The 26,932-nt window shown below is 38.8% G+C and overlaps 1 protein-coding gene across 8 annotated transcripts in view; it reads left to right on the forward strand.

Moving 5' to 3' along the window:
* Unc5d (unc-5 netrin receptor D) overlaps positions 1 to 26,932 on the forward strand; it is a 524,947-nt gene that overhangs the window by 337,099 nt on the left and 160,916 nt on the right. The gene's annotated exons all lie outside the window — the stretch shown is intronic.

Genomic DNA, 26,932 nt, shown 5'->3' on the forward strand with positions numbered 1-26,932 from the left:
TTATAGAACTTCTTCTATATTGTTAAAATACAATGGTGACAAAAAATACACTATGAGAGCAGTGAAGGCTTTCTAAATCTTTTAGCCACATCTGAAAGATGTTCTCATAGACTAGTAATCTCATTATTGTTGGGGGAGGGGACAAAGAAGCAAAGCATGCTTTGTAGAAATTACATAATTTATAAACATTGGCTTGAGTTTAGCAGTAAATGGTCCAGTTGCAATTCTTCTGTGTGAAACTAAAAAGCTGTGTCTGGAGCTATAGTTTAGTCACTGAGAAGTAGATATATTTAAAAATCAAAACAAAACAAAATAGGCTTTGTCTTGCGTTTTAGCTAAAATAGCTATGGGATGTTGCAATTGGGAAGACAAAGGAAAGAGGGAATGAAAAACACACACACTTGCACATTCAGACAGAAATCATGCTGGGTGGACACTATTCAAAGCTCAAATGGTTCATAGAAATGAAGTAAACGGACTTGAAAATTAAAGTGCACACGCCATGTGTGGTATGAAATGATTAGAAAGGAAAATGCTTATTTTTAGGTTTTTATTTAATGTGGAGCAAAAAGATGTTGATCTTCTTTTACTGCCTTTTTAAGCCTACAAAGAGTGAGCCCTGTTTTCCCAGGCAGGGTGTTATTCTGCAGGTAAATATTTCAATCTGTTTTAGGACATACCCCATGCTCCTGGGAGTCGACTTAACTTATCAGTAAGTCTGCACTGTCACTACCCATCTCTCAAAGTCTCAATTTATAAGTGGTTCTTGCACAGTAATGTTCAGTTACTGTCACACCTCCCACGTAGACAATCCCCTGGTCCACTCAGGTTTCCTTCCAATTCTGTGCTGGGTCGCCATCGTTGACTTTCACAGCCATAGAGAAGAATGAGGGGGGGGGGAAGCTAATTTTTTTTATTAGCAATTTTCTTATGGGAACCCCACATACTCTAAATGTCTAGAATCAATTTTTATAGCTGGAGGAAAGCTTAGATATTGCCTGGTTCTACCTTTGTATTTAAGGGGCTGGAAAACTGATGTTCAGATCAATGACCTACTAAAGGTCTTGCAACTACTTAAAGAACTCTGTTTCTTTGTTTTGAATTCTCCAAATGTATTTTAGCCACTCATAGAAAAAGTTGGTTTGGGTACCTTATAAAAGGCCCTCACAGTCTGGCTTGCTATGATCTTACCTTCTTCACTTGAGTCACTACAGCCACACTGGGCTCTCAGTCTGCTTCAGGTGTGATGTGTCTCAGAAGGATGTAACCAAATGTGTAAGTCTCTGGGCTTGCTTGGTGAGGTCTTTCCTGGACCCTGTTGAAAATGTCACTTCCCACTCCACAACCTCTACTCCTGAGCCCTTTCCCTTGCTTTGTATTTTCTTTTTGTCACTTATCGCAAACATACTGTATTTACATTGCAGATTTTCTGTCTTCCCCACTGGAATTTAATTTCCACAAGGGGAATTTTTGTTTCTTTTGTTCATCTGTACAATTCCAGAACATAAAACACTGCCTCTCCAGACTTTTATCAAAAGATAACAAGTGCTGGCGAGGATGCGGAGAAGAGAGAAGTTTTGCATGCTGTTGGTGGGAATGAAAATTAGTATAGGCATTATGAAAAACAGTGTGGAGGTTCCTCGAAATTTAAAAAATAGCAATACCACTAACAGGTATATATCCTAAGGAAATGAAATATGTGCATTATCATGTTCCTTGCAACATTAATCACAACAGCCAAGGCAGGGAATTACCCTATGTTTTCAATGACAGATAGATGAATAAAAAAATAGTGTGTACGTGATGGAATACTGTTTAACCTTAGAAAAGGATTCTTTCAATTTTGACAACATCAATGAACTAGGACATTATATAAAGTGAAACAATGACAAATGCCACGTGATATAATTTATGTGTGCAATCTGGAGAGTTAACATCAGAGAAGCAAAGAGTAGAATACTGGGGTAAGGTCTAAGGACACAAAATTTTAGTTATAAGACATAAGTTCAAGAGATCTGTTGCACAACATGGTGACTGTAGTTAATATCAATAATCATGTGCTTGAAAATTGATAGAGTAGCTTTTAAGTGTTCTTTCCACAAGAAAGGATAAGTGTATGAAGCAATGCATATATTAATTAGCTCAATTTTGCCATTCCACAGTTTTACATATTTAAAAACATGTTGTACACAATAAATATATATCATTATCAATTAAAATAGGAATTAAATTTTAAAATGTGAAAGTACTTCTAACATTGAAATGCTCTATGAATAATTTTTTTGTAAGCTGTCTTAATCAGTTTATACTGCTGCAACAGAATAGCATAAACTGAGTATCTTGTCAACAACAGAAATTCTTTTTTTTTCTTACATTTCTGCAGGCTGCAAATCCAAGGTCAAGAAGCCTGCAGATTCAGTGTCTAGTGGTCCATTTTCTGATCATAGACAGCTATCTTCTACCATAACCTCTCATGGCAGAAGGTACAAACACTTTGGAGTCTCTCTAATAAGGACACCAATAATAATAATAATAATAATAATAATAATAATAATAATAATAATAATAATAATTGTTGTAGTAGTAGTAGTAGTAGTAGTAGTAGTAATGACCCAGAGGTGCCGCCTCCAACCATTACACTAGGGATTTGGTTTCAATGTATGAATTCTTAGGAGAAATAAATATTCAGTCTATGGCACAGCCCATAAAAAATTTATAAGAAAACACAAATCACTCAATAGAAAATGGACAATGGACACAAAAGACAGTTTTTTAGAAAATAAAATGTAACTGACCAGCAAATAAGTAAAATCAAAGTGTTCAACATCACTCACAATTACAGATGTGCAAATTAAAGCAATAATGTATCACTTTTCATCTACCAGATAAACATCTTAAAATTCAACAATGGTTATTGTTGACAAGAACATGAAGAAATAGGTACTCATTCTCATATATATTGAACAGATATTTACCAAGTTCTGTTCTTAAACACAAAAATGAAACTTCAAATTTAGGCAATCTTTCAGGAGAGCAATTTATAAATATCTAATAACATTTAAAGTTCACACATATCAATAATATTTTTTGATTATGAATGAAAACTAGTTTTCTAAATTTGTTGATGAATAATTGATGTTGTATCAGAATTAGCCCATTATAAAAATTGTGAAATTTACTAGATTTCTGATATGATTATTTTTTATGTGTTTTTCTCTCATTACTGGATAAAAGCCAGTGAGGAGAACTTTTCCCACTTGCTCTTTGAAGACATAAATTTTAAAAAGAAAAGAGTAAAGAATGTATAGTATGGTAAAGTAATACCCAACAGCAAAAACATTTCTTGGCCAAAAATGCATCCATGTGAATGGATAAAGAAAATATAGTGTATATATACAGAACAGAATATTACTCAACCATAAAAAGGATGACTTTATGACTTTTGTTGGTAAATGGATGGATCTGGAGAATCTTATGTTAAGTGAAATAAGACAATCCTAAAAACCCAAAAGTCAAATGTTCTCTTTGATATGGTTGCTCACATACAACAAGAGGGGCAGAGAATAGAAGTTTATTGGATTAGACAAAAGGTAATGAAGGGAAAGGAGTGGGATGAGAATAGGAAAGATGGTAGAATGAATCAGGCCTAACTTTCTATATTTATATATAAATCCATGACCACTGAAACTCCACATCATGTACAATGTCAAGAATGAGATCCTAATTGAATACATTATACTCTATGTCTGTGTAATATGTCAAAATACACTCTGTCATGTATATCTAAAAACAAATAAAAAAATTTTTAAAACAAAAATGCATCCATGAAAGTCAATGTGAATGCAGGCATGTCACTCCAACACAAAAATGCACACATGTGCACATACATTGAAGCATCTTCCAAAACAGTGTAGTCAGTTCCTGAGTAGTGAGAACTTTGAGTCCATTTAGGACTGTGGCAGGTGGAGGCATTCCTGTGAATAATGGAAGAGCCTCTGGGAAATAAACAGTGGCTCTCTGTTCAACTGCTTAGAAGCATCCGAAGCTCAGAAGCAGCTTTGTTCACATTCCTCCTTTTTCCTTGCCCAACATTCTGTCCATCAAAGCAGATGAGTTCCATCCATTGGCTCAGTCCATTTTCTTCCTTCATTTGCTTCTGATGGTGCCTTTTAGGAGTAACTGTGAGAAACAAAGCAGGATAATCCAATGTCTGTGAAAAAACATTTGGGAGAGTTAATTAACAAGGAGAGAACTCAATACAGCCATATCAGGAAGAAAGCAAATTTTCTTGTACCTATTTTCTGACACATTGACAAACCAGGTACTCATTTCCTAAATTTATTTCCTAGGGATACCATAACAAATTACCATGAACTGGGATTCTTATAAACCATAGGAATTTATTTTTCACCATTCTGGAGCTTAAATGTCTTAAACCAAGGTGTCATCGGCTTCCTTCCTTCTGGGAGCCTTGAAAGAGAATCTGCTCCATGCTTCTTTCCTACCTTCTGGTGGTTGTTGGCAATCCTTGGCTTCCCTTGGCTTGCAATCACATCACTCCAGCCTCTACCTCCTCCTGCACACGTCATTCTCCTCTCTCCATTTATGCATGTCTGACTTTTCTCCTTCTTAATATGATACCAGCTATGGGGTATAGTTCGCACCATTCCAATATGGCCTCATCTTAATATTCTGGTTCACCAACATCTGCAAAGACCCAATTTCCAAATAAAGCCTCATTTATAGGTTCAGGTATACATGAATTTGGGGGGGTAGGGTATCATCTTAGCCCTGTTCAATTCTTATTCTACCTTTCATATCATATCACATTTTATTTTAACACTCTATACGTTTTTAGGAAGAAATTACAGGGTTGGGGTTGGGGTTCAGCGGTAGAGTGCTTGCCTAACACATGTGAGGCCCTCAGTTGGATCCTCAGCATCACATAAAAACAAATAAATAAAATAAAGGTATTGTGTCCAACTACAACTAAAAAATTTAAAAAAAAAAAGAAATTACAGAGCTTGGATAGCTAAAATTAAATAGACATCTAATTCAAGAAATAGGTGGGTCTAAGGAGGGTTTAAAGCAAATTCTGATCTAAGTCGGGGGACAAACTTTGTTTTTCCAATTTTGTATTACAGATGGATACGGAAAGTTTTCCCCTACATGGTGGGTTAAGTAGACCATTATAAGGTTCTAAGAGACATTCATAGCATCATCTTAATGTGGGAAAGTAGCCCATTTCCAAACACTTGAGTTGTTTTGGAATTCCACTTCTTTATGAGGTGGATTCTATCTGTATCTGTGTGCAAATATTTAACAGTACTTTTGCTTACAGCAGTAGCCTGTGCAGTAAGTTATTACCTTCACCACTTGTGTTTTTGTTGAAGGAAAGACAGAATGAGAAAAGAAAACTAAAAGAAGGCAGAGATGGAGAAGGATAATAAAATCTTCACATGGTTACACGACTGGAGTCTCTCCTCAGAGTAGAGATGTCTGCCAGTGCCTGTTGTGTGATCTTCAGGTCACTGAAAATTTATCATTCTGCTGGGTGACTTCACAGTGGCAGGAGGGCCCTGTAGTTGATGACTTTCCAGTATGGCATTCACTGGGGACTGTGTTTGGAAATGGTCAGTCAAGTATTTGCCACTGTGAAATATTGTCAGCTATCTATCTACCCTTTGCAGGCCACATTTCATCCTCTTTAAACCATCACTTGGTTCCCTTCTCCTCCTGAGAGGGTCATGGTGTCATCACTGGAAGGAAATGTGCATTTAAAACCAAAGCTATCAGCTGGCTTTGTCCCTCAGTGCAATAGGCAGTCTCCCACTTCACATATTAAAAGTCATTTTGTAGACAAGTCCTAATCTTATTTTACAACATATATAATTACCATCTCCCAGAAAGACATCCTTGGCAACCAAACCATATATATGTCCAAAAAAAAATAGTTTGCATAATAAGAAAATAAAGCTGCCATTTATGGAATGTCCTTACATGCCAGGCATTGTGGTAAGTGGTTTCTCTGTGTTATTTTACTTAAGTTTCAGAATGCTATGAGATGCTGGAAAACTATTGGGATTTCCAAATCTGTCTTATGAGAACTTGTATAAACTCTCAGATTACTTTGCCTAAGCTCTCCGACTACCAGGCGTCTTGGATCTTGGCGTTAAACCAACTTAACTTTAAAGTTCAGATTTTTTTTTCTTTCTTTAATTGATTGGGGGTTTTTGGTTTTGTTTTTGATTTTTAATGAGACTGGATTTAGTTAGTTTCTCCAAGCCTTTTAGAAGCTCATGAACCCCTAGTTCAACTGATAGCATACCTGCCTGTTGTTGATGCCCAAATTCCATCCATAGAAGTTATAGATTTGCTTTATATTCTATGGGTCCTGTTTTGAATAAAAGGGAACCTGAGAATAAAACTAAGAACAGAGGACAGGCTTTGGGAGTTGATTTCTGGGACAGGCTGGATGTCTTTGGAGTCTTCTCTCCTTCCAAGGACAAGGAGACTGGATTTGATGTTCTTCTATGAAGCAGGAGGGAATCAGATGCTCAAAGTTACCTATAGGAGGCCATGTTGGAGAGGAAAAAGGAACATATAAAAGGGAAGTAAGAGAACCAAGAGTAATATCTACCCTCATTCCAAATTTTCCTGTTTGGCCATGGCCCTGACAGATCACTTTGTCAGGAAGGTCCAGATTTACTCTGATGAGTCCAGAGTGCTGTTGGTACCGTGGAGTTATTTCTCCAGTATCTATCAGTAGGGTGTGGACCTTGTAGGAGCAGAACCAGTGTCTGTAACTGTAACATGATGTGGTAAAGCTTTGGAGTCACGCAGACTCAGTATCCCACCCAGACAAGGATTTCGTAAAGCTGTTACCTATGGCAACCTACTAGCAACCCTAAACCTTAGTTTCCTCATCTGAAAATGGGAGACATATTTCTTGTAGGATTCCTCTGAGACAAAGAGGAAAAAAATCATTAAAAATATGAAGAACAACCTAGTTTCTAGCACCAAATAAATGGCACACATTGCTGATTTCTGTTGTTGTTCTTTCATTTTAAAGCTTCATGAAGCTTTCAATCTCACAGAAAGAGGCAAGCCCCTGTTGTGATTGGAGAACAAGAGAAAAAAATGTGAAGTCTTGTAATATCTAACATGTTTACAGCCCTAAGAAGGAGGAGGAAGCTGCTACAACCCCCTCCCTCCAGACTGCCTTGAGCTCTAGCCCTCCCTTCTAGTCTTGTCTTATGTACTTCAAAGAGCAGAAATACCCCAATAGCTTTTATCTTTTGTAATTTATCACATGGAAGAATTAGTTATTGACATATGCTGGTGACTCTTACTTACCACCATTGAAGTGTCTTATGAATATTATTGTTACAGAACACTTAAGGAAAATGTGATATGAACCTCAAAGTTGTCACCAGACTTATTACACACTGGTTTGGGTGAAATAATAGGTCATACATATTTTTTGCAAAATACCTAAAATATGGATTGATGATAACCCAAGCCTTCTTAAATCCCAAGAGCTTCTCCTCACAGCTGGATGTGCTAGAACGTACTCATCTCTGCTGCTGCATTTAACCTTAACCTTGGGCCGTTCTAAGTAGAGGTAGCAAGTTTAGTGTTTGACACTTGTTGTTTAGCTAAAACCAATTTGCTCTTTTCAAAACAATTCATTATCCCACACTGCACTTTTTTATACTCCCCAATTAAATGGAAAATCTATCTTTCATAAAAGTTAGAAATTATGTCCAGTGAAAATCCGACATTTTAATGGTTTTCCACAGATTAAAATTGTAGAGTTCTCAATAAACCCTGATTTACTGATGTTGGCTATAAAATGGTTATTGCTGTTAATAAAGCCTGTAAATCTTAACAGGTTATATTTGCCTTGGACAATAAAACTTGCCATAAAGGCTTAGTGTCTAAGGCTAATTCTGCTCACATCAAGGTAAACAGCCTGCTTGAAATAATTCAATGTCTTTGAGAATTAAGGCCCTAGAGCTAAACAATGGACAGATTCTTGCCTTGAGCCATTGCATGCCAGTCACTATCCTTGTTTTTAACCTCACCAAGGAGTCAGACTGTTGCTGGAATTAGAAAACTCAAGGTCAAGGGCCTTAGTTGATGCAGTGTGGCTAAGGAGAAGGTTCTCTTCTTTCTGCACAGCACAAAGTCATTTTTGTCAATAACTGATCATTAGAAACAGAATGAAAGAATATATTTTCTGGATGATAAAGTGTGGCAAAGTCAAACAAGAATTTGAAACCAGGTTATGGGGTGATGAGGTGAGGGTCAGTGTCTAGAGAAAGAGATTGTTGCTCTTGTTTCTATATGCCCACCTGGAAATCAAGGGTATTTTAAGAAGCCCCCCTTAATACAGTCAGACATTTATCACTTTTCCTAACATTTGATGCCTCACAAATTTGAGGTCTCACTTTAAGTCTCACATATCTAAGACCAAATCTAGAAAGACAACCAAAATGACTTATCTAGTCATCTCTGCAGTCAGATCTTTGAACTCATGTGTTCCCATACCAGATGGGAGGGATACTTGAGCAAATGGGTAGGTGTTCATGTGGAAATCTTCCTGTGGATAGGACAATCTTGGAGGCACCCAGCTCTTTGGGCACCCAAAATAATGGTCCTCTATCCCATCTTCTAGTTGTGACCTTCTGGTTACACCTTTACCCTGGGTGTTGGGTGTTGCCAAGTGCACATTTTCCCATGGTGTGATTGGACATTGGTTCTGACTACTTAGGAGGCTAGTATGGCTCTTGGACCTTCTGAAGGTTCTAGGCAATACTTCATATGTATATAGATATGTGTGTGTGTGTTTTCAGTATGGGGGATTGAACCCAAGGATGCTCTACTACTGAGCCTAGACATGTTGCTGTTGTTGAGACAGGATCCACGTGGCTAAAACTGGCCTTGAAGTAGTCATCATCTAGGCTCAGCCTCCTGAGTTGCTGGGAACACAGGTCAGCACCACCACACCCAGCACTACTATCATTCTTTGATGAAGTCCTTCCCCACATAAAAACAGTTTGTTCTCACTGAAGGACCCTGACCATTTTAGCACACATGCCATGCCTTACTTTTAGAATGCCTTGAGGAGTATCTAAAAGTGGTCTTTGGAACAAAGCAAGTCACCATGAGCTAAAGGCTATTTATAAGATATTAATCTCTCTTCCTTTGTCTATAAAATAAAGGAGGGGGGGAGAAAGCCTCCAAAGTCTCTTTCATCTCTCTCATTATGCCTGATGCATAAGCAAGAGAATCTACATACTGTCTCTGACTTGACCGTTGTTTTAATAATTCTGCCTAGACTGGTACTTTGCAGTTTTCAAGTCCGAAGCACTTTGCCCTTCTCCCTCATGAGGGTATTCTTAATGAAAGGTTCATTTGTTTCCAATGTGCTCATTGGCATAAAACCCAGAAGGGAATCTTATGACGCTGGGCTGTTTAATACAAGAACCACTAGACTATTGTGTTTAACCTCAATCAAACAGACTATGAAATGAGGATTTTATTTAAAAAATAGGACTCTTAATAATTCACTAGAGAAATGTTAAGTGAGGTGCCCAAGTTCTGAAGCAGTGGGCCTCAGGTATAAATAATTAATCTAATTTGGTGCAGCCAAAGCAGAGAGAATGTCTAATAGTCCAGATAAACTTTGCTTTGAGGAGACTGACAATGAGGACCTTTGCAGAAAACCACATTTGATTAGAATGTATAATATTGTAATAGAAACCTAATGGACTCTAAAGAAAAGGGAATGTTGAATTGGTTAAATACTAGTAATTAAGTGCCAGCAAATTACTTGTCTGAAAACATTCCTGAAAAAAAAAATGCTATCATAGGGAGAGATGAGGAAATGAGGTTAATATGAGTTATTTAAAAAGTGAATGTCTGCAGCCCAAATACCCTCATCATTAATACAGGTCCTTAAGTAAATCTTATTAATGGACTGACTTGTGCCACATCCTTAGCTGGTAAGCTCTCTTTCCTTAAGAGGAAGAAAAGGAGAGAGGACCACAGAAGCTTGCTGATTTGCATCTGTTTTCCTTTTCCTCTTGTTCTGGATTCCTGGAATACCCAAAGCACTGAAGTTAGAATTACAGTTTTTCAAGCCAAGGGGAGAAAGTAAGGTGAGATTAGGAACTTGCCTGGTACTGGTGGGCTGGTCTTTGCCTTCCACTTCCTTTTGCTCAGGGAGGCAGCCTTCTTGCTCTCCAAGTACCACCTCTGACAGTGTTAGGGGCCACGCTGTGTCTGTGTCCTCCTCATGTCTCCTTGCTTGCAAGATCCTTGTCTTCTTCTATCTGTGGCTTATACAGTCTTGCGGGATCTACTCTAACCAACTAGACTCAGTTCTTCCCTGCCCATCCCAATCTCTCTCTTAGAAATACCTCATTTAACTGGTGTGGACTGCTCTAGAGACAGCATTTTCTTCTTTCCTTTAAAAGTTTTTCTAGCATATTACTTTGATTATCTTTTTCTGATTTTTATATTCAATTTTTCATGATCGTGTATAATATTTCCTGCAGGTAATTCCCTTCAGGATGGGAAATGCAAATTATCCTTCTCAGTGTCCCCTCCCACCCCAGTAGATAACACAAATGCACCTGCAAAAAAAAAAAAAGTAGCTTTCTGGGAAGCATATGTGGTTAAGTGGATGAATATTTACACTACTGCTGGGAATACATAGTAATAAACTTTTAAATTTGAATATCATTTCATAACTCAAAGATTTTTACATGTATTGAGTCATTTGATCCTTAAAGCTACCTTTCACAAGTAGACATAAATAGCAATATCTCTGTTTTATAGAATCATTTATTTAATATATACGGGCTCAATATCCCTTATCCAAAATGCTTATAACCAGGAGTGCTTCAGATTTTTAAATTTGGGAAGATTTGCATATACATAATGAGATATCTGGGGGATGGAACCCAAGTCTAAACAGGAAATTCATTTATGTTCCAGATAGAATTTGTATACTATATCTTGAAGGAACTTTTATACAATAATTTTGATAATTTTTTGCATGGATTTTCTACTTGGAGTGTCATGTCAGCACTCAAAAAAATTGTAAAAGGGCATTTCTGATTTTGGATAGTTGGACTAGGAATGTTTTAACCTAAATGTTCATTGAGAAACTACTATTACTGTTTATTGCTTGCTTGCTGTGCACTAGGCACTGTTCATTGAATCCTCCCAACAACTCTCTCAGATAGGGAGTTGCCAGTTTAATAAATGAGGAAACGTAGATGGGGAAAGAGTACGCAGTTTACTTAGAGACACAATTATGGAGGGAATGAGCCAATATTTGAATCCAGACAGCCTGACTTCAGAGTGTGTTCTCTTAAATTCTGACAAAGCCCCTTCATGTGTCAGATATTGCATTCTAAGTGTCATTTGGGATAGCATGTCTGTCCTTAACTAGATCACCGTCTTATTTCAGAGATACACAGCTAAGCACATTAAGCTATAATAACAGCATATATTTGCCTACCCTTATCATGCAGGATGTGTTCCAAGACCCCCAGTAGCAGCCTGAAACTACAGATAGTACCAAAATGGTTTATTTCCTAGGTATTTACCTATGATAAAGATGAACTTTTAAATTAGGCACAGTAAGAGATTAACAATAACTAATAGTTAAATAGACAATTACAACAATGTGCTATATGAAAGTTATGCAATTATCCTCTCTCTTTCTCATACTATTCAACCATAGATAATTTTTTTCTTTCCTTATTAAATAGAAACTATTCATCTTTTCACTTAAAGTAAGCATATTATGGCTTTTCTTTAGTATATCCAAATTGCTGCCATCACTATTCTTGTAGTTTGAGACCATTATTAAGTAAGTAAGGGTCACTTGAACACAAATACTGCTATACCACCACAGTTGATCTGATAACTCAGCTGGTTACTGAGTGACTAATGTGTAGGTAGTCTATATAGTGTGGATCCACTGGAAAAGGTATGATTTACCTACCAGGTGAGATAAGGCAGAAATTTGTGAGGTCTAATCAGAAACGTACACAGTTTAAAACTTAGGAATTATTTATTTCTGGCTTTTCTATTTAGTATTTTTATACCACAATCAATTGTGAGTAATTAAAATTATGGAAAGTGAAACCCCAGGTTTGTGTGTGTATGCATGTGTGCCTAATGCTTTTCCTCCATTTATCTGGGCTGGGAGTATAGCTCGATGAAAGAGGACTTGCCTAATATGCAGGAGGTCTTGGGTTTCATTCCCACCACCCCCTCCCCCACAACACACATACATTCCTTCTTTTTGCTGCTTATGTCTGTGATCCAGGTCTGAGTCTTATTCCTCCCCAGTTGCAATCAATCTCTGTAATTTGATGGCATTGGAATGTGCACTGCATTCAGATTCTAGAGATAGCGTGGCAGGACTGCTTAGTGCCAGGGATCATGTTGAGCAGGCTTTGATGGGATGGAGAAACACTGTTGACAGGATCTCTCTTTATCCTCCTCTCTCTCCTTTCCAATTATTTTTCCTCATAGAAAATTACATCCTTTATCCTGTTACATTTTTCAAAAATATAACATTTGCATTTTGTACTTAAGGTTTCTCAAATTCAGAGAAGCCACAAATGGATCAAGAGGGAAGGTGATTTGGAGGAAAAATCAGGAGGCCAGCAATCAATCAATAGTAAAAAAAAAAAAAAGAAAAAAAATTCTTAAAAACCTACCCATAAGGAAAGGAAACGTATGGTTTCTAAATTAACATAATGAAGGCATAGAGCTATTTCTCCGTCCTATGCCTTCTTAAACAGTTTAGAGCAATAAAAAGTCTTTATATCTTGAATTATGCAGAAGTAAAAGCAGCCTGGGAGGCCTCCACACACAGAGCTGCAGATCTGTAACTCAGCTGTAATGTTCCATGGGCGTGAATCAAGAACTCCATCCTAATCCTGCTGAGACAGCATGGATTTTAATGTTTCTAGGAAGCACACCACACACCATCCTGGTTTGCTTAGCAAATGCAATCTGCCTTTGTTTTTCAGGCAGAGCTTATTAAAATGGAAATAAATCACAACCACAACCACTCCAGCAACAGCATCTCCTGGTAATCCCTTGCCTTGATCCCCAAATGCTGATTGCTCTTTGCAGTCCAGTTGGGAAGAAGTGACACCTTCTGATAATGCCTTTTGTGTTGAGTTACTTAATGATAGGTGACTATAAGGCACACTGGCCCCATGGACAATTTTTCACTTAACTGCTAGTACAAGAGAGCATGCCTGTTTTTCCTTCATGGGTGGTCTAGAGACCTGCAGAATAAGTACCTGTCTACAGGTGCTATTGAGATACACCCAGCTGATCTTATTGCAGTTTAGCTTTGGATCCAGAATCTGTGCCCACTGAAGGAATTCTACATGGCCTCTTTCATTGCACTTGCTACTCTCATGCTTCTCGCCTCTGTCAAATCTTAAAGAGCTGCTGTGATCTTCCCTGGAAGCCACCTAAGATTCAGTGCAGTAAGTACATCAAGTGAAAGAGTGACTCACTGAAAGTCCCAGAGCTTTGGTTTGTGCAAATTGCAGTGGCTTCCACCCCACAGATTACAGGCACACCACCCCAGCTTAGCAGCTGCGCAGCTCAACATCGCACATAACTCAGATTCACTTGGTTTTATCAGTTAAGCTTCCAAGAAAAACATCCAACATTCAAAGCTGAACAGCTGATAATCCCCTGCTGTGGTGAATTTTGATTTAAATATAACTGAGTCTCTCTTGGCTTTGGCTTAACTGAATTGGAACTGTTCTTTTAATTGTTGATTCAGTATTGGCTTACATATCTGGCTGTCAATCCTCCCAACAGATTCTCTCTATAGATGTATTTATTAATCATGCACAATATTCCTGATCCTCTGGGGGCTGTCAGCACTGGCCCTTGCTATTTACAAGTGACAATATAAAACTTGATTTCTGTGTGCAAGAAATATCAGGCTGATGATGCACATGCTGGCTCCATAGTTTCATTGAAGATCACCTTTTCAGGGCATCTCTGGTGTCCACTGTGAGGAAGCAAAATACCACTAAAGTCTGGCTGGAGCAGACACTCCTGTTTGCCAATTGTACGTGGGGCTAGGTGGTTAGTTTAATCTTCCCTTTCAATGTTGTCACCTCTGTGCTGTGTGAAATGCCAGGGCTACAAATCTGGGTGTTTTTAGAAGAAGTAGATTATGACATGGGAATGGACACTTATACCTTTGAGTGGAAAAGTTTTTCTCTTTTGGGGAACTCAGTTTCAATTTTTAATTAACCCACTCAAATAATAAGCAGCAATAATTGGTGCCAGAGAGGAATAATGGTAATGACTGATAAAGACAAAGAATAACAGAGTAGGGAGAAAAGTCTTCAAAGTAGAGAGGGAAGCTGACTAAGCTGGACTTGTTGATTGGTCATTTCAGTCAGTCTGGCAATCCACCAAAATGACAGAGTCCTCGTTAATGATCATCACTGTTAGTTACCACATGGTGAGGACCAGGCACTTCCCTTGTGTCATCCTATGGCATCCTCTCTGCCATGTTAGGTACTGTCACCGTTTTTCATGTTAGAGCCTGGGACAATTGAGGCTGAGGTTAAAAAACTTCTAAAAAGACCCTGAAAAGGTAGGAGGTCTAATTCTCTTTGATTTCAAAGCCCAATTCTTGACGGTGCCTGACACTGACTGTGGTTACTTACTCCAGACCGTGAAGTTGGTAATTGAAGCGAGATTCAAGCAAGGACATATCTGATTCCATTATCTGTTCCTTTCTGTTTTATCAACCACCTGCCCTTTGATGTTGTACCCCGTATCAGAGCATGCTTCAAAGATAATTCATGGTCAGTATATTGCTTGATCTACTGCAGTTTTAATCTCTTATTATTACAGATTTCAATTTTCTTAATAAATAACTCTCTTGCCTCAAAACATACAGTAATAAATGAGAGATGGTCTTCTCTCCTGATAAGTTCAAGCATCTAATAAAGAAAATAAATATGTAAATAAGTGTTTAACAGGGAGTGCACCACCTGTAATAATAACAACAATATAAGAGAAAGGACGTGATTCTTTCTGTTGTCCAGGTGGGCAGCCAGGACTTCACAGACTATCATTCCAACATGTTTTAAAGGACAAATAAGAGATCATTGTGTGAAGGCTTAGGGGGTGAGACCAGCATTGTCAAAGCATTGCAGGTAGGAATTAGCACACTCAGCCAGGCAGTACTATTAATTTTGACTGTTTCATTTTGAGAAAATCTGAAAAACAAGTGGGAGAATCACTGGAGACAAGACTTTCAGGAATAGACAGGGGCCAGATCATAGAGGATCTTATCTGTCATCTAAAAAATTTGAATTTTGCATTCATAAGTGATGGGAAGCTACTAAAAATTTTGCATCGGGGAAGTGATAGCTAGATTTATTTGTCTGTCTGTTTCATGTACATAGAATTTTTTTTATTTCAATGACCTTAAGAATACAGGTAGAAAGGCAATAGGAGGTTTTAAATAAGTATGTATGTCTCTGTACCACTGTGAGAACTCACATATTAGAAAACATGTAATAATTGTAATAATGTAAATAATTTCCAAGTTTTCACACAGGTCTCAAGAATGATAATAAAATTAAATAACCAGAGGCCTGTATCCAATATCTTCTTTGTAAAAGGGCCATGCAAAATGCTGTGACCAACCTCCCAGCCTCCCTCGCTCCAGCAAGTACATCTGTCTTTCCCTGTACTTCTGTTACGTCTGCTGTGCAGATGAAAAGTCATGTGGACAGTGCAGATGCTTCATGACCCAGCCCTAGCCCTGCTACCACCGTGCCTCTGAGCATGACTTCTCCACTTTACTCTGCCTATTCCCTGATGCAGAACAAAAGGAGCAGCTGATGAGAGGGGCCCAAGATCTTTATGTCATTAGATGCCCCTGCACTGGCCCTTCACCTCTGTACTCAACGTGGAATCCCAGAATGATCTGACAAAGCCTTTGAAGGTTCCCTTTCCTTCTTCTGTACTTGCTCCGTGTTCTCCTTGAAACACACAGAGTTCCTCCCATTTATCAGTGACTTTGATCCCATCAGGGGCCTGTGGGAAACTGGCTTCTAGGGCTGCATCAAGTTGTCAGGTTATTTCACTTACAGCCTGCGCTCAGGGCCGACAAAGGACAGTGGATGGTTGTCCTTATTGTTTCCAAGCGCAGGACCCTTTCATCCAGAGGGAGTGGATAGCCTTACCTAAGTGGTTGGGTATCACAGTCATAGAAGGAGCTTTTGTGTTTACCCCAGTCACCTCTGTGACTCCATGTGAAGTGAGTTTCTGCTCACGTCAGACCTTTACCCCACTGTCTCACTTAGCCCTTGTGTTTGCTTTTACCCTGTGAGCGTGCGTTCATTTAGGTTGATTCAGTGGAGTCTCTGGCACTTACCACCTGCCATTAAGCACTGGGTCTGTTATTCTTTTCATTGGCCTGTGCTAAACTGTGAAATTTAGCTCTAATTAACTTTCATACCTGGGCCTATGCATGCTCTTATTATTAGGATTCCATTCTTCAGGTTCCTGGTTTTTATTGTCTCCCTGACAGCCAAAAGCAGTGTGGATTCCTGAGGCAATTAAAGACAGCTTTTATCAAAGATAATCTCCTTCCTCTTTCTGCCACTGGTCAATCAACATTTGTCACTGACTCAGGTTTGCAGGAGCGTAAGATGGGACTAGGATTGCCAGCCTCAATACCATGTGGACATTTGGGGTCAGGTGCTCCTTTGCTGTGGGGGGCTGTCCTGTTCAAGGTAAGGTATTTGTGACATCCTTAGCCTCTACCTGTTAGATGCTATTGGCCCCTCCCATACCCTCCCCAGTGATAGTCAAACTTATGTACAGATTGGTTGAGATCCTGACATAGACTCTTGTTCTCAGGAAGTTGGGAGTCTCATCAAGATGCTGAACACTGCCTAACACAGGGATTGCCTTAGAGCAGGTGTTCACATTTTGTTGAATCAAGCCTGTCATCAACTAGTAGTTGTTAGCCACATGCCCACTTGCCTGTGAACATTATAAAGACATGGTATCAGCCGAGCACACAGTGGCACACACCTGTAATCTCAGTGGCTCTGGAGGCTGATACAAGAGGATCACAAGTTCAAAGCCAGCCTCAGAAAAACTGAGGTGCTAAGCAACTCAGTGAGACCCTGTCTCTAAATAAAATATAAAATGTGGCTCAGTGGTCATGTGTCCCTGAGTTCAATCCCCAGTACCACGCCCCAAAAAAGAAGACATGCCTATCAATGCCATATTCATCTCTTTATAGGCAGCCCATAGACTTTAGCAGAATACCTGGCATTGAGAAAAATATATGTTAAAGGAATGGGTAAATGAAAACATGAGGCAGAGAACTCAAATAGAAATGAGGATGTTAGGTTTGCTGGTTATTCAAAGACTTCTGTGGATTGGGTGGACAGGAGCTAGACTTCGGGGAATGATATGGATCTATGGATGAGACGAGTAAAGAAGAAATTGTGGTGTGTTGAGAAGGTATAAGTTTCATTCCCTAGACCATGGTCATTGTCTGCACTTGGCCTCTACTCCCCAGGTGGCCCAGTGTCTTCGAATTAAATTGAAAAGCAGAACTCCGCATTGTACAGCTATAGACTATAACCCCGTCTTTAAACTGTTGGGTCAAAATGCTCTTGAACAATATGCTTATAATGTGATTCACACCAGGTCACTCCCCTGCTGAGGAAGTTACCTTGAAGTAGAAGACCTACTTTGAGAGACCCAAAGGTACATGGTGGGGACTACAGCATATTCTGGAGCACATGCTTCAAACTTCACCCAGGTGTTCCCTTACAAGCCTAAGATAAACAGACATATCCAATGGCTCTGCTTGTCAAGACTGCAGAGGACATGTGACATGATAAAGGAAGGAGACCTGGGTTTCAAATCCCTTCTGTAACCTAAGAACTAGAAAAGTAAAAAGCCCTTAAACAGAGATATTTAAAAGACAGGAGCCACAAAACACTATTTGATGAGGTCTCCTTAAACCCCTAGAGAGGCATTATTTATCACAAACATGTCTAAGAGCATGGATCTTCAACCAGGTTCTGTGACATGCACCTAGTCCTCCCTGCTTAGGAGGCTTAGGTACAAAGATCACTTGAGCCAGTGGTATGAGACCAGCCTGGGCAATACAGCAAGATGCTGTATCAAAAAAGAAAAAAAAAAAAAAGAAGAAGAGGGGAATGGATCTTGCAATTGAAAGTCAGGCCATAAGTCAAACAGATGAGGTACAATTTAAGCTCCTGCTTTTATTAGCTGTGTGATCTTGGGCTAAGGCTGAAACTGTTCTGAACTTGAGTCTTCAAATGAAAAATGGGATAAGGATGCCTCATAAGGATGTGGTAAAGAATAGTTGAAATGAGATGAATGTCTTTGTTACACTTTCCTTAGTTCTTAGCACACCAAATGTTTGCAGTATCAGATAACAGAGTCCATTAAGGTTCTCTTCTGTCTTTCTCTGGAGCAGGCAGGGGTGGGACTGAGACAGGGCCTCATGCATGCTGGGCAAGTACTCTACCCCTGAGCTGTACCCGCTGCCCCAGCCCCACGCTTTCTCTTGCTTTCACTGTTTGCCCAGAGCATTCCCCTGGGAATAGCTCTGCCTCCATGCTCTTCTCGCTGGCACTGTGCTGTTGAAGTCTGTATCCCTTATTTCTCTTCCTCACCTCATTGGGTCCAACGTCATACCTGCCTCACTTAACCTGTAATGGCTCATCATATTCCAGTCAGGGCTAATGCCTTCTTTACAAGCGATCACGATCTCTCCCTGTTTGGGGGATGTAGCCACTGTTGGAGTCATGTTTTCTCAATGACAAATCCATTTACTTTCAAAGTAAAACAATGAAGGATGTGAACAACTTGATTTTGTCATTGGAAATGCTCTGTACTAGTTAAGGTGGAAGATCTAGGATCAATATGACTAATGGACCCCAGGTCCAGGGATAGAGTCAGCAAAAAGGATAAATTATCACTTTCTCCGTGCTTCTCAGATGGTAATTTCTTCTCCCTGTCTGACCCGATAGCCATCCTTGTGTTCCCCGCAGCGGCTGTCAGACCAATCGCCAGCAGAGCTGGGAAGCACTTGGTCAATACATCCAGTGTGTCGAGCTCTGAGTCATTTTTATGTTTGTTTGTTCTCCTTATTACTTTCTTTGGCTGAGTAAAATCTCTATTACTTTGGGCTCAGGAACGGAGAATGTGCTATGAACACCCGAGGCGTACATTTTATTTTATTTTTATTATTTTTTGTGATGACTTCATTATTCCCTTATGCCAGAGTTTTTGCCAAAATTGTTTTGCTCCCTTCCTTTTTTTCTTCAGCATCCTCTTCTTTGGCTTCTCCATTTATTTATTCCAGCTCTGCAGAAGTAAGCTTATGCTATTGCTTGGCATTTCTCCTTCAATGGCTCCCAGATTTCTGGATTTCACAAACCAGTAAAATTACTTCCCTTTCTCTTCTTCCTAAAAGAAAGGACTATTGAAGTGTTGCCACCTTTTTTTTTTTCAGGAAAGGAACAATGAGATATAAAAATAACCATCTTTCATAAATATTATTTCATTTAAATATAATGGTGTATTAAGAATTGTAATGCAAAAATAATAAATAAATAAAAAAGAAAAAAATAGGGCATTAACAACAACTTAGAGTCTCAGAATTACAAATTTAATTTTTTTAAATTCAGCTTCATAATAAATTCATTGTCTCATTTTTCCACAAAACTAAAACTGTCATAGCAGATGTTGCAAATGAATGATGCAGGACATCAGATTTAAAGATCTATCATTTTCACTCGCACAACACTAGTGGAATAGAGATAAGAATAGTGTTGTCTGGCATCTATACTAGAAGTAGCAATCTCTTTAGTTCTTTAATCAGTTCCTATGCATAATTCTAATTTTCAGAAAAAGCTCTCCTCACACTTGGATCATGTGTTTGCAATGAAATCAGTACTGCCAAGAGGAAAGATTGTTTTACATTTCCCTTAAAAGCTATAGTAGTAAATAAACCTTTCAAGTTTATGTAGTCATCCAGTTGAACGTGGAAGAAGTCCATTAAAATGCCAAAACCTGTGTTAAAAATTTGTGCTGCATGGGTGAAAATGATTGGTCTTTACCATTGATGTTGTTCTACTCAGGAGGCTGAGGCAGGAGGATCACAGGTTGAAGGCCAGTCTCAGTAACATAGACCATTAGCAACTTAGTGAGACCCTGTATTATCTCAAAATTTAAAAAAGAATAAAAAGGGCTAGGGATGTAGCTCAGTGATAAAACACCCCTGGGTTCAATCCCCCAAAATACCAAATAACTTGATGTTGCTTATCATTCATTCACAACATCCATGGCCCCTGATGATCATTATAGATTTATATTTAACATACACATTCATGCTAAAAAGCCCTGAGCTTTGGAATCCACAGACAGGAATCCAAACCCTACCTCTGGAATTCATTGGCTCTGTGATCTTGGACAGGTTCTTCCCTCCAAGCTGATTTCCTCATTTACAGAAATTACAGTGACAATACCATCCACTCTCTGGAGTCTTCTAAGATTTCAGTGAAAGCAGGTGTATGAGACTCCCTGGAACACTGCTTGACACAGCCTCAATGGCTAAAAACCCTTTCCTTTCTCCCTTTCATTTAACTGTAACTATATTTTTAATGGAAAATCGAAACAGACATCTCAAAGTCATTCAGTCTCTCTCTAAATTAAAATATAGCTATGGTTTTTCCCTCCTCACAGGCCCCTGTGTGGAGTCACGCTCCACCCATGTAATGGACTATATATACTTCCTTGTTAATTTATTCTTTAAAATAGGGCCTTTTCAGTTACAGGGATGTTAATTATTATTTATCACCCCTTAATCATTGTCACTACTCCATGCTTATTCTGAATTCGTGGGCATGCTCACGTGTATATGTGTTTGAAGCCAGTATCCCACGAACCTCCATGGTATCAGCCAGGCTTTTATCTGTTTTCCAATATCACCATTTCATTTTGGTCCCTGACAGGGCATTCCATTGTGATGAGCTGTACAGCTGCTCTACTGACAAACATAAACTTGGCTTGATTTTTGAGTGTTCTGCAGAGGTTGGTACAGCATTATAAAACATCTTTAAAACTCTATCACTTGAAAAAAATGTTACAAATGTGCCTTATAGGTACTCTTTTATCAAATGTTTAACACAGGGTTTGGCACTTTAATGGGCTCCCCTCGATGTTCTGGTGGGTATCTACATAAACTGTGATGGTTTATTTACTACTGTAGCTTTTAATGGAAATGTAAAATAATTTCTCTTCTGGGCAGTACTGATTTCATTGCAAACACATCAACAAAATGTGAAATTCACATAAAAACGCAAAGTTGCAAGTATCACTGAAGCCGGGAGAGTCATTGCTGCATATTTTAGATGGGCTAGTGTATTTATGGTTCTTGTACACATACTGTAAAATGTAATGTGGCAGGATTGCTATATTGTAATAAAACAATGTGCTGCTTGCCGGAGAAAAAAAAGGGGCTGGTGAATTACTGAAGTCATTGTACCTTGTTGCCTGTTATTGAAAATGGAGTATGATTATTAAATGCGTGCAGTGTGCATTTTACACACTTAGTTATAGATCTTGGTTTTTATGTGTGCCTGGAATATCAATATTTGCTTTACTTTTAAGGAACATTAGTTACAAATACAATAAGTGTGTTTCATTTTTCATTTAAGACACACCAACTTCAGTGCTCCAGTCAGAGTTTGCAATATATGTCTCAATGATTATTGATCTAAAAACCCTGCTGAGAGTAAGCAAGACTGGTTTTGCAATAAGCAAACACGGGTGTCGTTGCTGCTCTCTGAAACCCGTGAAACTGGAGGGAGTAGCAATAAATAAGAGTTTAATTAAATTGCTCCTTGGCAGATAGCAGGGCTGTCTTTCAGCAGTGGTTTAGAACCTGTGGCCTCTTTTTTTCCTCTTGATGTATGTGTAGCATTCTCATTAATGCTAATGGGAATTGTACGCAGTAAAGGGGCAGCTGACCTCATGTTCCATTGTGTCTGCAAAATACCACATGGATTTTTCTCCTTGGGACAACTCAGATTATTATTATTATTTTTTAATGCAAAGAAAGGAAGAAATCTTACTGTCTAAGGAAGTGTCAGTGTATAAACTCTACACTCTCAACGTGTCTTACAAATGCTAAAGTAATAATCGTGGTATCTTAAAAACCCTTAAAATATCCACCTATATTTTGTATAGGACTTAGTTTCAAATTGTAATTATAACCAAAAGATTAAAATATAGCCTCCCCTTGGAATTTAACTCTCTGATTAGCCGAATGCATATATGTGATTACAGTGCTTGGTAAACCATGGAAACCATGCTCCTAGGCTAGAAATGAATGAAAGTGATTAATTAGATTCCGTAAGGTGTTGCGTTTATAGCAGGGCACACGTAGCCTTCAGCTCATTTGGGTTCAAAGCCGTCTGCAGGATACGAGTGCTTGAAAATGATTAAAGCTGAGCTAGCAAGGTACAGTTTCCACTTGCTGTGTTGCAGTTACTTTCCCTGGAGCACAGGCTGGGAATATGCATTATCCAGCCATCCTTAGTGTTCTAGCAAGAGATCTTTCAGGATTTCTTTGTATGGGTTCAAACATTATCTGGATAATATTGCCAGGCAAACACCTACGTACACATGTACTGCCCAAATCTGTATATGCAACTGCCTTGCTGATATATGGTTTCTTATGCTTTCTCCCAGACATCCAACTCATTGGTACTGGAACTATATCTACTTAGTGAAAAATCTGTGATGCCACCATCATTGTGGGAATACTTACTGCCCCCAAGAGGAACTGTTTATCTAACTCTTTGACCATCAAAACTGATTCCAAGTCAGGCATGGTGGCTCACACCAATAATCCCAGCAGCTCCAGGGATGAGGCAGGGGGATTGCAAGTTCAAAGCCAGCATCAGCCATTTAGCAAGACCCTAAGCAATTTAGCAAGATCCTGTCTCAAAATTAAAATAATAATAATAATAATAATAATAATAATAGCTGAGGATATGGCTTAGTGGTTTAGTGCCCTTGAGTTCTATCCCTCATTCCCCCTCCCCTACACACAAAAAAAAATCTGATTCCACCAACACTGGCCTGTTAGGAAAGGGTTAAGAAGCAACAGCTTCCTTAATCTCACTGAAGTTAACACAGATGTGAACAGCAACATATTTGTGGATTTTTAAAATTAGACCAGGGAAGAGGTGAGGAAAACCTTTCTATGGGTTCCACCATGTGAGCCTCTTCTTCCCCGCTCCTTCTTATCAGCTTTATATGCACTCCCTAGAGTAAAGCCCAGTGACCTTTAAGGAAGAATTACAAGTTCTGAACAGTAATGTTCAGACAAAAATCACCTGGCTTAATTAACCTCATAATTTCTTCCCTAATTTGTTTGATACATCATCTGGTAGGGGGCTGCAGATTCTTAGCACGGTCAAGGCATCATTGTTGTATTAATTTGTCACTGTTCCCTTCATAGCAGCCATGCAGTCTTTTGTCCTGGTAAATAATTTATAGCATGTGGGTCTTCTTCTGTCTGAGAATGCAGACAGCTTTACTTAGCAAAATTCAGCCCTTTTGTTTCTGTGGCAAATGACCCAGGATTTTCAAATATTCATCAGTACAGAAAATTCCAAATACCATTCTCCAGTTTAAAGGACCCTCAGTTTTTTATTTAAAAAAAAAGACTAAAACTTTTACTTTTATATTTATGCTTTTCTGTTATATTTTTTCCAACAAAGGTGTGCATTGGTTTGCATGTGACAGATAATGACATGCTTCATAGACTTTAAGATGATGTCAATTGTAAGAATATTATTTTATATATGACTTTATAAAATCCTCCTTTTAATTTTAAGATGTCATCCACTTTTTAAAAAATCTGTTTTCAAAGATGTTAATGGGAAAAGTGGACGTGTATACTTTAGAATCAGAGAATATATGTGGTTTTTACACTTTTTATTTCTACTATTTTCCTTAGTATGGAGACATAAAACTTAACTCAGCAAGCAAATGACTTTTAAAAAGTATTATGAAATTAATGTTTTTCGATATGATTGGGTAATCAATTAGTAGGCAGCAGATAATCCTAGGTAAGTTTTATAGATTCTGCAAGAAGGAAGGGGATGAAGGAAAAGCTTGATATCAAAGACACTGTGAGGAGCTGGCTTTAAAGCCTGTCATGGTCTGAGACATGCTCAATGATACAGCAATTAGAGATTTCTAGAGTAGCCACTTAGAAAATATTTGTGTGTCCAGCTTTTTCATCTCCCCCTCACACTTTTAAAAACTATTCATTTATAATCCTTTCTTGCATGACAACCTCTTTTTTATATTACCATGAAAAATATTCATGGATATTTACATGTGATAAAGACCTTACTTTGGTCATATATTTTTCTGAACCTTAATTGATTAATCCATGAGATAAATTCAATAAATTGCTTCACAGGAAACAGATGAACTCTGGGATATTTATGCTGACCTCTATCTAGTTTTTATAGGAAATGTGATTATGATAGTAGAATTAGTTGGCAAAGGTTATATTTCAACAACTTGGACCACATATAAACACTCTGTTATCCATTGATACACATTGTTTTTTCCTGCTTCCTTTGTATGACCAGTCTATATTATCAGGTATTATTAGGCACTCATTTAGATTCTGAGCAGTCTGATCTGAGAAATTAAGGCTTACAACTCAGGAGGCAGAGGCATGAGGATCACAGGTTTGAGGCCCACCTCAGCAACTTAGCATAGGAAAAATGTCTTCTAGGAGGCTGCAAACTTCCTTCTTAGTTTAAGCTGGGCTTGCAAGGGCATCATGTGGGGGGCTCCAAGGCTTCAAGATAAGACAGTGATGTCTCTGGACACAGAGATCATCATTTGGGAATAAAAGCAGATTCTGTGGTTGGTGGGTCTGTGGCCTCCACTTTGTAAAAACACAGAGTGTTTAAGGTGGAAGGAAGTAGTTTGGTCTGCTTGCTCCATTTATGGGGGGTGAAATGAATTCCAGAGACACCAAATAATTTGCCCAAAGTCACACAGCTCAACACAGCTCTTCTGACTCCTTTCTGTTGCACCATGCACTGCTGGGCAGCTTCACTGTCCATTGCGAGAAAGTTGTTGACCCAGTTCTCTCACATCCTTAGGTGTCAAACCCCATTTGTCTTTGTCACTTCAGCATGTGTACAGACAAGGGGAATTAGAGTTCATTGAAGCAGAAAAAGGCCTGAGATGTTCACTCCTGCAGTAAGTAGTCTGAACAGGGCACATGAATAAGCATCTTAATCTAATCTTGCATATAGCTCTATGCAATACACATTGCCTATCCTGAACTCAGTTTCTTCACCTGTCGTATGAGGACATTTACCACGATACTCCTTAAGCCTGATAAATGATTATGTATAGGAATTACTGACAGGTGTTTACAGAGCTTTGTCATCTGCATTGCACACATCTTGCCCTTTTTTTCCAAAGCCTGTTTTAACCTTACTTTGTCCTACTTATTTTGTTTTTTAGTATGATTTTATATTTTCCAGGAAAATAAATCCACTGTATCATTTGTCCAAAACCCAAATGACAAGATGAATTTCTAACTGGGGTCCCATAGGCATTTGCACTCTGCATGTGTCTTGAGTTACCCACTATCCATCAGGCTCCTGGTAAAAGCTTTGCCATTCTTCCCCTTCTCAAGCACAAAAATCTGCTGCATTCCCACAGAGCAATCAGAGTCTCCTTGCGCTTAAGACCAACCAGCTATAGCTGAACTGTGAACATCTGCATATATGACATGAAACCGGTGTCAAATTTATGACCCTGCTGTGATTGGATCTGCATTCATGTGGGGGCACAGGAGTCTCTTTCCCTATCTGGGTGAAATTCAGGCTCCTTTTCCATTCATGCTTCTACGTTTTAAGATAGGATTCAGGAAATCTTGCAGTATTTGGAAAATGCTTCTCTTTAACAAGGGATTGATTCCCTCCATATCCTGGAACTAAAAGATGAGCTACTTCCATTATATTCATTACATGGGATAGAAATCTGATTTATAACCACAATGATCACCATGGCTATGAAGGCTAAGGAAGGGGACCTAGGATTCCTGAAGCTTCAGTCTCATTTGTCATCAAGTCTATTTGATTGCCTTCTGGTCCAGGTCATCTCTTTTCTAAAGGAATAAAAGAGTCTTGCTCTATTCAGAGGTAAAGGGGGAAATGAGACTCTGCTCTGAAGATCAATCCCTGAAGCCAGAACTCATTCCTCTTTTCTGTCCATCACAGGACAGTGCACCTAGTCAATCCAAGGTCAGTCATTGACCTTGCTCTTGTTACCCAGACTCTCAGCAGCTTTGAACTTTTCTCATCTGTTTTCACCTTATAGGCCCAAGCAAGCAATCTGGGTTGACTCAAGAAACACATGTGGTCCAGCGTCCTTAGAAACCACATCTCTGACTGTGGTTTCTTTGGAGGACCTTTCTTAATTCAAACTACCCTTGACATCCCACTTTTCTACAAATAGCCTTTCCATGGGTTATCACCTCTTTTAGGCTCAAACTTCAATAGTCAGCTCCCTCCTTACAGAAGAGAAGTTGGTTGTTGGGTAGAAGGTTATAGTTCCAGTAATCTAGATCCCAGGTACTTTCATGTCCCTCAGTATTTGTGGGGAATTTGTTCTAGGACTTCCCTAAGGATTCCAAAATTTGAGGATGCACCAGCCCCTTGTATGTGATGGTGGGATATTTTCATAGAACCTATGCACATCCTCCTATAAAATGTAAATCATCTCTGGA

The sequence above is a fragment of the Marmota monax genome, unplaced genomic scaffold (genome assembly GCF_021218885.2).
Source record: "Marmota monax isolate L192 unplaced genomic scaffold, Marmota_monax_Labrador192_F-V1.1 WCK01_AAM20220418_F8-fsc00117, whole genome shotgun sequence".
NCBI lineage: Eukaryota > Metazoa > Chordata > Mammalia > Rodentia > Sciuridae > Marmota > Marmota monax.